This window comes from Pinus tabuliformis, chromosome Q (genome assembly GCF_031772625.1).
Source record: "Pinus tabuliformis cultivar Carrire ecotype Pingquan chromosome Q, CPIR1, whole genome shotgun sequence".
Lineage (NCBI taxonomy): Eukaryota > Viridiplantae > Streptophyta > Pinopsida > Pinales > Pinaceae > Pinus > Pinus tabuliformis.
Window position 1 is genome coordinate 883,075,487 of NC_142296.1, and position 11,270 is coordinate 883,086,756.

The window sequence follows — 11,270 nt, forward strand, 5'->3', positions numbered from 1 at the left end:
ATCTCTTCAAAACCCAAGCACTCAAAAAGAAAAAGAGTCAACCCCCACAACTCCTATAGTTGAGCAACCTGCATCTTCATCCACACCTCCTTTTCCTGAAAGATTACAAATTGACAAAGGGGTGGAAAAACAAATCTTGTTTCCTGACTATGATTTTCTAGATGAATTAAAGAATGTCTGTATCAAGATTCCCTTGTTACAAGCCATTAGAGAGATTCCTATTCTAGAAAAAAAATAAAGGAGTTGAGTCTTAAAAGACCAGGAAGGAAATCGAGAGATACAAGAAGAATCCACCTGGTAGGAAAAATTGCAGATATCATGATGGGAAAAATTACTATGCAGAAGTATGTAGATCACGGTAGTCCAATTGTCAAAACACATATAAATGGGGTAGAAATTCCAAATACTTTGATTGATTTAGGGGCTGCTATCAACATTATGAGTAGACAGACTATGGAACAACTAAAAATTCCTAATCTTCTTTTTACACCTACTTTACTGCAACTTGCAGATCGATCAATTATCAAACCAAATGGTGTATTAGAAGACATTTCGGTCACCTTAGATTCTTGGGAATATCCAGTAGATTTCATGATTTTAACACCCAAGAGTAATTTAGGAGAACACCCTCTCATCTTAGGAAGACCTTGGCTAGCCATAGCTGATGCTTTTATCAGTTGTAGGTCTGGGGATATGTATATTTCTTATGGTAATTCGACAAAGAAATTCAATTTGTATCCTCCAGCAAAAGCAATTATAGAAATAGGAGATAATGAGTGGGTTGATGATGAGGATACTATACAACCCGTCTTTACCATTTCTAAAATCAGTGAAGATAGTCAAATTCTGAACACATTAGAAAACTTTAAAACATCTACAGAATATGACCACACACAATTTCAGTTAGATTCTGACATTGAGTATCTATCATCTAGACAAATGTCTCTTTTCTCTATGGAATAGTTTGGTAGTTCTGCCATTGAGATCTTTCCAGGTAAAACATTGAATATCAACAAAAACTTGGAAAAATCACAACAGGGAGAGCTAACCAAAATCTTGCAAAAACATTCTACCGCATTTGCATGGGAGTATACCGATATGAAAGGTATTGACCCTAAGACTTGCATTTATCACATCTATATCGAGGAAAACAGTAGACCAATCAGACAACCTCAGAGAAGGATGAATCCAAACCTTAGGGAGATAGTGAAAGAAGAGCTCCAAAACCTACTCAATGTCAACTTCATTTATCCAATTTCAGATAGCCGATGGGTTTCTCCTTTGGTTATAGTACCTAAAAAGAATGGTAAATGGAGGGTATACATTGATTACAAGGAACTGAACAAAGCAACTTTGAAGGATCACTTTCCTTTACCCTTTATCGATAAGGTATTAGATACTTTAGCAAGCAAAAAGTAATTTTCATTTTTGGATGGTTTTAGTGGCTATAATTAGATTCAGGTAGCAACTGAAGATCAAGATAAGACCACATTTACCTGTCCATGGGAAATTTTTCTTATCGAGTACTTCCTTTTGGATTATGTAATGCACCCACAACATTTCAAAGGGCAGTACTAGGAATCTCTTCTGATCTAATCCATGATTGTGTAGAGGTTTATATGGATGATTTTACAGTTTATGGTAATTCATTTGAAGAGGCATTAGAGAATTTGGAAAAAGTCCTTATAAGGTGTAAAGAAACAAACCTTTCATTGAGTCATGAAAAATGCTTTATGATGTTTACTGAAGGTATTGTTTTGGGACATCATATTTTGGGGGATGGGATTAAAGTTGATAGATCAAAAGTTGAAGTCATCTCCAAGTTTCCTATTCCAAATTGTCAAAAAGATGTTAGAAGTTTTCTTGGATTTACTGGATACTATAGAAGATTTATCGAAAACTTCACCAAAATAGCATCTCCACTCTTCAAATTACTTACAAAAGATTGTGAATTCAAATGGGATCCTGATTGTCAATCTGCATTTGAAACTTTGAAAACAAAAATTTCTGAAGCACCCATTTTGAGAGGGCCAAATTGGAAACTTCCCTTCCATATTTCTACAGATGCTTCAGATACAGCTCTAGGAGCTGTGTTGGTTCAAAAGGATTTAGTTCCTTATGCCATTTACTACACCAATAAAAATTTAACTCCCACCGAGTTGAACTATACTGTGACCGAAAAAGAGTTCTTAGCTGTTGTTCATGCAATCAATAAGTTTAGACATTATATAACCGGCTATGAAACTTTTGTCCATACTGATCATTCTGCAATTATATATCTAATGAAAAAACCTGTTACTAATGTCAGAGTTACAAGATGGCTCTTACTTTTACAAGAATTCAATATTATTGTGTTGGATAGACCAGGGAAACAAAATACAGTAGCTGATTTCTTGTCTAGGATCCAAAATACTAACGAAGATTCTCCTGTAGAGGATAAGTTTGCAGATGAATATTTATTTGCAGTAACTACTAAGACTCCTTGGTATGCAGATATTGCTAACTATTTGGTTACAGGGAAGCTACCTCCACATTTATTTCCTAGTGAAAAAATAAGAATTATTCAGGAGAGTTCAAATTATTCATGGATTTCTAAAGAATTGTTTAAAACAGGGCTAGATTGTGTGATCAGAAGATGTTTTCGGGAAGATGAAATGCCTGACATCCTCAAGGCATGTCATGATGAACCATGCGGTGGACACTTTGCTGACAAAAGGACGGCCTATAAAATCCTTTCTTTAGGATATTATTGGCCTTCCCTCTTTAAAGATACAAAACAATATGTCAGAAGGTGTGACAGCTGCCAAAGAGTTGGGAGACCGACTCTTTCAAATGAAATGCCATTACAACCATAGGTACTCATCGAACTCTTTGAAAAATGGGCTTTAGATTTTATTGGACCCATTAATCCACCATCTAAACAGAAGAAGTATATATTGGTATGCACTGATTATGTCACTAAATGGGTAGAAGCCAAAGCATTGCCTTCTGCCACTGAAAATCCAGTTGTTAATTTTCTTTATGAGGATATTTTTACTCGTTTTGGTGTCCCAAGAGAAATTGTGACAAATCAGGGAAGTCAATTTACATCTAACTTGATGGAGAAGCTGATGGAAGAATACAAAATCAAGCACAGAAAATATACTCCTTACCATCCGCAAGCAAATGGCCAAGTGGAGTCTACAAACAAAGTTCTTGAGAGCATCATCACCAAAACTGTCCATCTACACATAAGAGATTGGGCAGAAAGGCTTCCTGAAGCCTTGTGGGCCTACAAAACTACATGGAGGAATACAATAGGACATTCTCCCTATGAACTTGTTTATGGGAAAGAAGTCCTGCTCCCCATTGAATTTCAAGTCAAGACTTTCAAGATGGCAGTTTAGTTGGGGATGAATCTATCAGAAGCCCAAAAGCACAGAATGGAGCAGCTGAATGAGCTAGATGAGATCAGACAAGAAGAAATTTTAAGAACTGATCTAGTTCAACATCAAAGAGCTAAGTGGCATGACAGATACATCAAAGAGAAAAAGTTTCAAGAGGGAGATTGGGCACTACTGTTTGATTCCAAATTTAAAGACTTCAAAGGTAAATTTCAGACCCATTGGCTTGGGCCATATGAGATTGACAAAGTCTTTAGCAATGGAGCAGTAAGAATCAAGACCATTGATGAATTTCAAACTCCTCTCATTGTGAATGGCCACCGATTGAAAAATTATCATAAGCCACTCTCAAAAGAGGAATTTGTCAAAATGTTTCAAGAGAATTCTGCAATAAGGCTAGTGAAGAAGAATCCTTCTTCCCCACCAGCCTAGCCTTTGTTTCTTTCAGTTAAAAAAAAAATAATAATAATAAAATAAAATAAAATAATTGTATAAGATTGAAAACCAATCACAGATTGGCTGTCTTATACAGAAAATGTAGAGTGAAAATCAGGGACACCTGACACTATATTTTCCAAAAAAAAAATCTTCTCTCCTTCTTCCATCTTCACTCCACCTCATTTGCCATTCCACTCCATCTCCATCTCATTTTCATTTCACTTCACTCCACTTCATCTCACTCCATTTCACTCATTTCATTCCATTTCATCAATAAATGTCCCTTTCAGGACCATTTTCACTCAATTAGTTATTATCTAACTATCTTTCTTCAGCTAAGTGGGTGCTGTGTCAGTGTCCGCAGCTGGTAGCAGTTTCCGCAGCCAGAAGCAATTTCCGCAGCCAGAAGCAGTTTCCGCAGCCACCACTCTGTTTTTCAAATCCAAAGTCAAAATGTTAGTGCAATAGTCATGAAAATGCAGGTGTAATTGAGCATATGCTATGAAGACATGGAGCATCTCCAGACATCAATGAAGAGCAGTTGGTTAAAAGCTAATGAGCAACAAATGACAAGGTTTCCAAAGGTATGAGCAATTTTTTTTTCAAATAGCAATTAAAGTCACGATTATGCATAGTTATCAAACCATAAAAGCTCTACTATGTGAAATGATCGTCACGATAGCTCCATTACCCACTACCATCCCACGATATTATTCCGCACACCATGCATTCATTTCTTAACGGTCTCATGATCGATTTTCGGGTTTAAACTCATAGTCGACTGCACTTTCATTCACCACCTGTAATCATAAGATGTGACCTATCTCATTATGGCTCCTCTCCACCGCATTCTCTGCAGCCATCCGTTAAAACGTGTAACATTTCGTACGCAGCCGTTTAATTCAAAATCTCGACTTCACTCCATTCCATTACCATTCTATTAAGACCATCTTCTTCACATACGTCTGCACTTCATCTTGTGAACTCACTACGGTTGCTCATCCTCTGTTCTGCCTGTAATTACGAAGCACTCCCGTTACCTACTATCCATCTACCGATTGCAGCCACTGTATTTTGCCATAAACCCTGCAACCAAGCCACCTTCCCTCTGCTAAACCCTCACACGCAATTGAATTTTCAGTTGAAATTCAAAACAGAGGAAGGAATGGGATGATTACTAAGGGCAGAACCAGAAGGACCTAAATATTTAGAAGGTTACCCTCAAGCAAAAGATTTTATGAAGAAAGCAAAATGGTTATGCTTCATCCAAAAATTCAAGGGCCATAATAAAGAGGTAACCAAAGCCTTTGCACGGTCTTTCGATGGCCAGATGGTGGAAATTGGAGACTTGAAGCTCACGGTGACTGAAACAACAGTAGCAGCTGCCACAGGCTTACCCCAGGAAGGTGAGTGATGGTTTAAAAACAAAAGCGTGGACGAACAGGCATGGAGAATTATGCTACGAAACCCAGGTATGGACCTCACTTTGTTTACAAAAGGAATTCCTGTTCATGCATTGAAAGAAGAATGGGCCAGCCTGTTGTTAGTTATCCAAAAATTTATCACTTGCGAAGGACGCTTTGGTTCAATGTACATGTACCATGCTAGATTGTTGATGAACTTCTTAGAGAGTCAAACTCTTAATTTGCCTTATTTCTTACTACTAAGTTTGAAAAAGATGCGTATCACAGTCCAAAAGCACATAGGAAATATAGAACCTCATCTATATCATCATGGACTTGTAAAGATTCTCATTGAAGACCAATTGAAGAAAAACAAAGATACCTGGGAACAATTCTTAATAAGAAACTACTTTCAAGAGCCATCTGAGGCATCTGAAAGTAGTACACCAAAGACACCAAGAAGGAGTAGGAGAAAAGAAAAGAGTGCCATAGTCCAAGACTCTCCTACTACCGAAACTTAAGAAGTTGGTCAAAAAGAAAAAGAGAACAGAACTAAGGACAAGAAAAAAAGAAAAGTGAAAGGAAAAAGAAACATAAAAGAAGTCTACCAATCAACTGAGCCATCTATAGAGGAAGATTATCAAACATTGTCTGAGAGATTAGTGCATCTTCAAGAATAGGCTGCTACAACAAAGAAAAAGGAAAAAGGGAAACAGAGCATAGAAGAAGGGAGTACTAGTCCACCATATTTAAGAAGAAGCACCAGGATTAGAGGAATGGGGAGTAAAATACAAGTAAAATGGCCCCACTTCATCGAATTGGGTGGGGAAACACCCGAGAAACCTCCAACTGGCCGTAGTCCACCTCGTCCTCAGCCAAGTATTGAAACTAGTCCTCCACATGTTGATGAAAGCCCTTCTCGGCTAGAGCTAGAAAGAAGTCCTCCTCCTCCACAAGACTTCGAAATCAGTCCAAGAAAAACACCTGAAATAGATCCCAGTCAACAGGAGGTATATGACTACCTCGAATCTTTAGAAAAGATAGCTACAGGTCCGAGTACCACTCTACCCCACATGACACCAGATGCACAAGTTCAATCCTTAAAGCAAGGGGTGTTTGAATTAGAGGTTCTAAACAGGCATATCAAGCAAGAAAATGAAGCACATAAGGAGCAGAGCAAAGTAGATAAAATTATTCATGAGAATACTATGCTTCATTTGGGACTATGGCAAAAGAAGGACAAGAAACTAAAGAAAAAGTGCAGAAAGTTGAGCAGAGAATTGATTAATGTCAAATTCAGGTGTCTAATAAGGAAACCCAGGATGGTTGTAGCACCAAGGAAGAAGAAAAGACGACTAGATGTCCTAGCAGAGGCTTCAGAACATATGGATTAAAGGGGAATGGCTAAAATTTTGGTTGCATGAGGACATGCAACACCTTCACAGTGGGGGTATGTTGAGTCCCAAACTTGCATCTTCCCTATATACCTTTTCAGCCTTCTTTTCCATTTACTTGACCCACCAAGCTATCAAATCATTGCATATTAGTTTAAAAAGAGCTTATAAAATGGTTTCCTAACTATGTTTGTGACTGTTGTTTGATTTAGATTTTTTTTTTCCATCAGCTACGGAAACTTGTCACTTTCCGTAACCAGCTCAAGTTTCCGCAGCCATTTTGTTGAAGACTATGTTACAGGTGTCCAATGGAGAATCCAGCCACATGGGCAAGCTGCAAATGACATGTACATGGAGCGTGTCCCCTTGGTTCAGCCGAATCACTCACAAACAGCCATGGTCAAAGACGGTCAAAGGAGTGGTTAAACCAAGAGTTTTGCAGTGGCACGGCTCTGTTTTGCCCATGTGAAGTTTTGCGTGGCAAGATCCTCAATCTCTGGAGGTGTGCTAACACTTTTGGATCAATCCGTGAACCAAATCGAATAGCCACCACTCCATAGATTTATTTGTCATGACTGCCATACTACTAGATCTCAGGACGTGGAGATTTACGTGCTTGTTTGGCAGCGTAGAATTTAGGAATCAGATATAGCATTTTCACTTATAAATAACGCATTATCATACGCTTGATAGTTAGCTTTTTACATGTAATCATGATTGTGTTTACGAGCCCACTGTGTCGTGCTCTATTTCTATGTTTTGACTGCACTTTAATATATGAGAAGACAACATTCCTAAGTTCAATTTGTGACTGAGTATTGATTGGCAGAGGTTGTAGAGGGCCCCTGTACACCAAGGCTCTATATTTACTGTATAGTTTCTTACTTGCTTTCATTATGTTACTGCTTTTATAATCATTTTCTTGTATATATTACGCTGTCCTGATATTTATACTAACTGCTGTTCATCTTTTCTTTTATGCTTTTTCATGATTGCTAGCTGATCAGTATTTTTCTTTCAGGTTCTTGTAGGCAGCCCGAGAAAATTACATAGTTTTAATGACTAATGACATGATAACATCTTGTCCTTTCTGCTGATTCATTTACTGAGTTTTAATTTCAGCATTGTCATTTCCTTCAGTTTTGCTTTGCTTATTTACTTTTCTGCAACTTAAACATCATATTACTCATTTGTTTATGATTTCCTTCCTATAGCCAAGTGACTCAAATAGTGAGGAATCAAAATATTACTTAAATGTAGTATGATTTAGTTTACTTTCCTTCAAGTTAGTGATTAAATTACTTATGTCATTTTCAGGAATTGAAATATGAATGAGTAGTTAAATCTTAGTTTCATTTTATGCAATTTCATTTCCTACAATTTAGATATCATATTACTCAAATTGTTTATGATTACTTCCTATAGCCAGAGCGAGTCGAAAGGTGAAGGGTTAGAATATGGGTTGAAGTAGTGTGGTTTAGTTTGCTTTGCTTTCAGTCTTTGAATTGCTTTGGGTTCAGTTTTTATTTTCTTTTTATACAGCAGTAAGGATACTGGGCTTCATTGTCACTAGTTCACTGTTTTGGTACATTTTAATTTTCTTTTGAGAATTGATTTCATCACAGCCAGTTTGAAACCTTCTTTTTGAGAACTTTAAAGTTTGGAAAATCATTGTAGAAATCACCATTACCATCCATACTTGACCTTCAATTTTTCCATCTCACACTAGGGAATCCACAAAAGATAAACCGAAAAACAAACCAAAAACTCAAAAACGACAAAGAACTAAGAAATCGGTTATCTTGAATATACAATGCACTTCACTTCAGTAGTTTACGACTCTCGGATTGACATTTTAAATAGAAATTTAGGACACACTAAATTGACCAAACACTTAGCTAACTGTACCTCTGCCTGTTGGTCAGATATTTCTTGTTGTAATTGTTGCTCAAGTGACATTATTTTATCTTCTTTTTCTCTAAGAAACATTTGTACTTTTGTTGCTTTGTCCATGGTCGCTATAGCGTAAGCATCTGCAAACTGTGACAGTCTAGTAAGATTGGCGGATGGGTCAATGGGTAAGTCTTTCTAGAGAATATTCATTGGTTCATTTTTAGGGGTAGTAGCAGTTGTAGAGTCCAATTTCCTTTTCTTTCTTTGTCTTTTCACCATGACCTTATGTTGTGGGCTATAAAACACATCTAGAGGTGGAATTTCTTCAATTCTCAAAACTATTTCGGAGGTGGGGGTTAACAAGGATGTGTTCTACCTCTTGTGTATTTGCAGTCTCTTCTGCTGTAATTTCCTGAGTTGTTTTCTGTTCTGTAGTTTGCAACTTTGGCGTTTGTTCCTCTGTGTTGAGACTTCTATTAAAATTGTCCCACTCTTCCTATAAATCAATTACCAGGGGTTTTATTGGTTGTGTGGAGGTGGCAAGGATTTCAGCCTGCTTGCTGATTGAAGTTACTTCAGCTATTTTCTATGTAGATTGGGTTGTATCCTTTACTGACTCCATGCTTCTGCTTTTCCCATTTTGTGATGACTTTTGTGTTTCCCTCATGGATTTCTCTTGGGATTCTGCTCCAAAATTGGTTTTAGAATTTTCTTTGGAGTCACCTTCTATAGTCTCATTGGGAGTAGGCTCCCTTATTGGTTCAATCAATAATTGGTCCAATGGGACCTTTGCTAACCTCCTTTCTCTGTAACTGTAAAAGTTTTCCAAATTTTCACGTTCAAAAAGTAATTGTGCCAGATGCTTCACCTCTGTGAAGGTGTTTTTCTGCAAAAAGATGTCATCAAAGGCATCTTCCTCATTACTGAATACTTTTATTTTCACCAAAGTGGTGAAATTTCTGACAGTGCCAAACGGGTCATATTGCCTTCCAGGGAATTTGGGTAATCATAGAGATAACATGTTATCTGCTTCTCTAAATGCATGCCATAGGTTGTGTAATGCAAATACTCCACATTGTAAAGGGAATTTAGGCCAGATGGCCTTTTTTTATTCCTTTAATGTCTTTCTCATCCCTCCCTCACTAGCTGTTTGATAGGCTATCTCTCTAGCCATTAATTTTTCTAGAACATAGTATGGGAGTACATGGAAGGAGGTGATGTTTCCAAAAAACCTGATATACGTAAATGTTTCCTCCCCAAACCATTTGGCCACCGAGAGGATATCTACTTTAGCTTCTTGGGAAAACCTGGGGGCATCTCGATTATAATGCCGCTTGTGACTAGGGAGCATAACTCCATGAAAAATCTTGAAAAAATGTGGTTGAAAGTTGGATTATCACTTGTCCGTATGGTATATGTGAATGGGAAGTGGATTTTGAACAGTCCATTTCCATCCCATGACAGGGAATTTCAAACTAAAACAAATTACATCCATTACATAGGCACTCATAAAAAATGGAGGGTAAACCCTCAAAGCAACACTTCTTTTCCTTCTATACTCGATAATTGTTTTTGCTAAATTATCAAAAAAAAATTGTTCCCAATTCCTTACAGTTGCATTAATAGCTGCATCTATTAACGAAAAACACTATAGGGAGAACTTAGTACTAACGGGTCTACCAAATAGTCTACATAACATGGCTGCTACAAAACTATGAGGGGGACAAATAGACGAAGTAGTGTACATACCATTTTTGTCTTCCTTGATTTTTTCCTCATTATTTTACCAAGCCTGGGGGTAGTCTGTTGGGTTGTCATTCTCTTTGGCAAACTTCTCAATGAACTGCCTATTGTAGATGACTTGTGGCTCTGATAGGTGGTACATAAGCCATAAGGTGTCTATGGTAAAAGATCCAATAACCTCTTGGCTTCTTGTCTTGAATTCTCTGTCTGAGATGTCGGCTTCATCAATAACCCATTTAACCATGTCGATATAAGGGATTATCTTCGGGCATGCGGTTATGCGGCGCAAGAATGAGCATGATGTCTCTAACATGGAAGCGTCTGAGGAATCATGTCCTTCAACTGTAATGTTCGTTTCCAGAATCCTTGTTGCTCTTCCTCTAGTATATTATACATGGGCTCCCACGTAGAGGTTCCTCCCTCTCTGTTGCATGTAGTATTCGTAAACAAAGGAGCCATTTCTGATTTCTCAGAGACGACTGCCTTGCCTTCACCATTGTTCTCAACAATTTTCTCTATGAATTTTCCCTAAAAGTGAAGAAAAAAAGATAACAGATACACAAAGATGATAATGAACGTAAAACAAAATAATGCCGATAACTTGTAAAGGTGATAAAAAGAGTTTTATTCGAATGCACATAAGAAGATATCATATCACGCTAAATGGATTTTCACACATAAATGTAGTTATCTCTTACTAAATGCCCACTAATGCTTCATTATCCCTTAGCTTTAATGCTCATAAATGTTTTCATCGTAAAATGGGAAGAATTATTGTAGGGTGGCGAGCCTTTGAACTGCGATGATGGCGATTGTGTGATTTGCGAAGCAATATCGCAGATTGCAATATCGCATTATGCCTTTTCACCTTTCTTACCTCCTGTAGTGTTTCTGCAAGATGCGAGCCGCTTGTTAATTATTTCAAAACGTAGCTACTTGCCAGGTTTATCTATGTAAAATACCCTTTTTAATGAGTGGCGAACCTAAAACATTTGCTTATGATATATTTAAGGAGT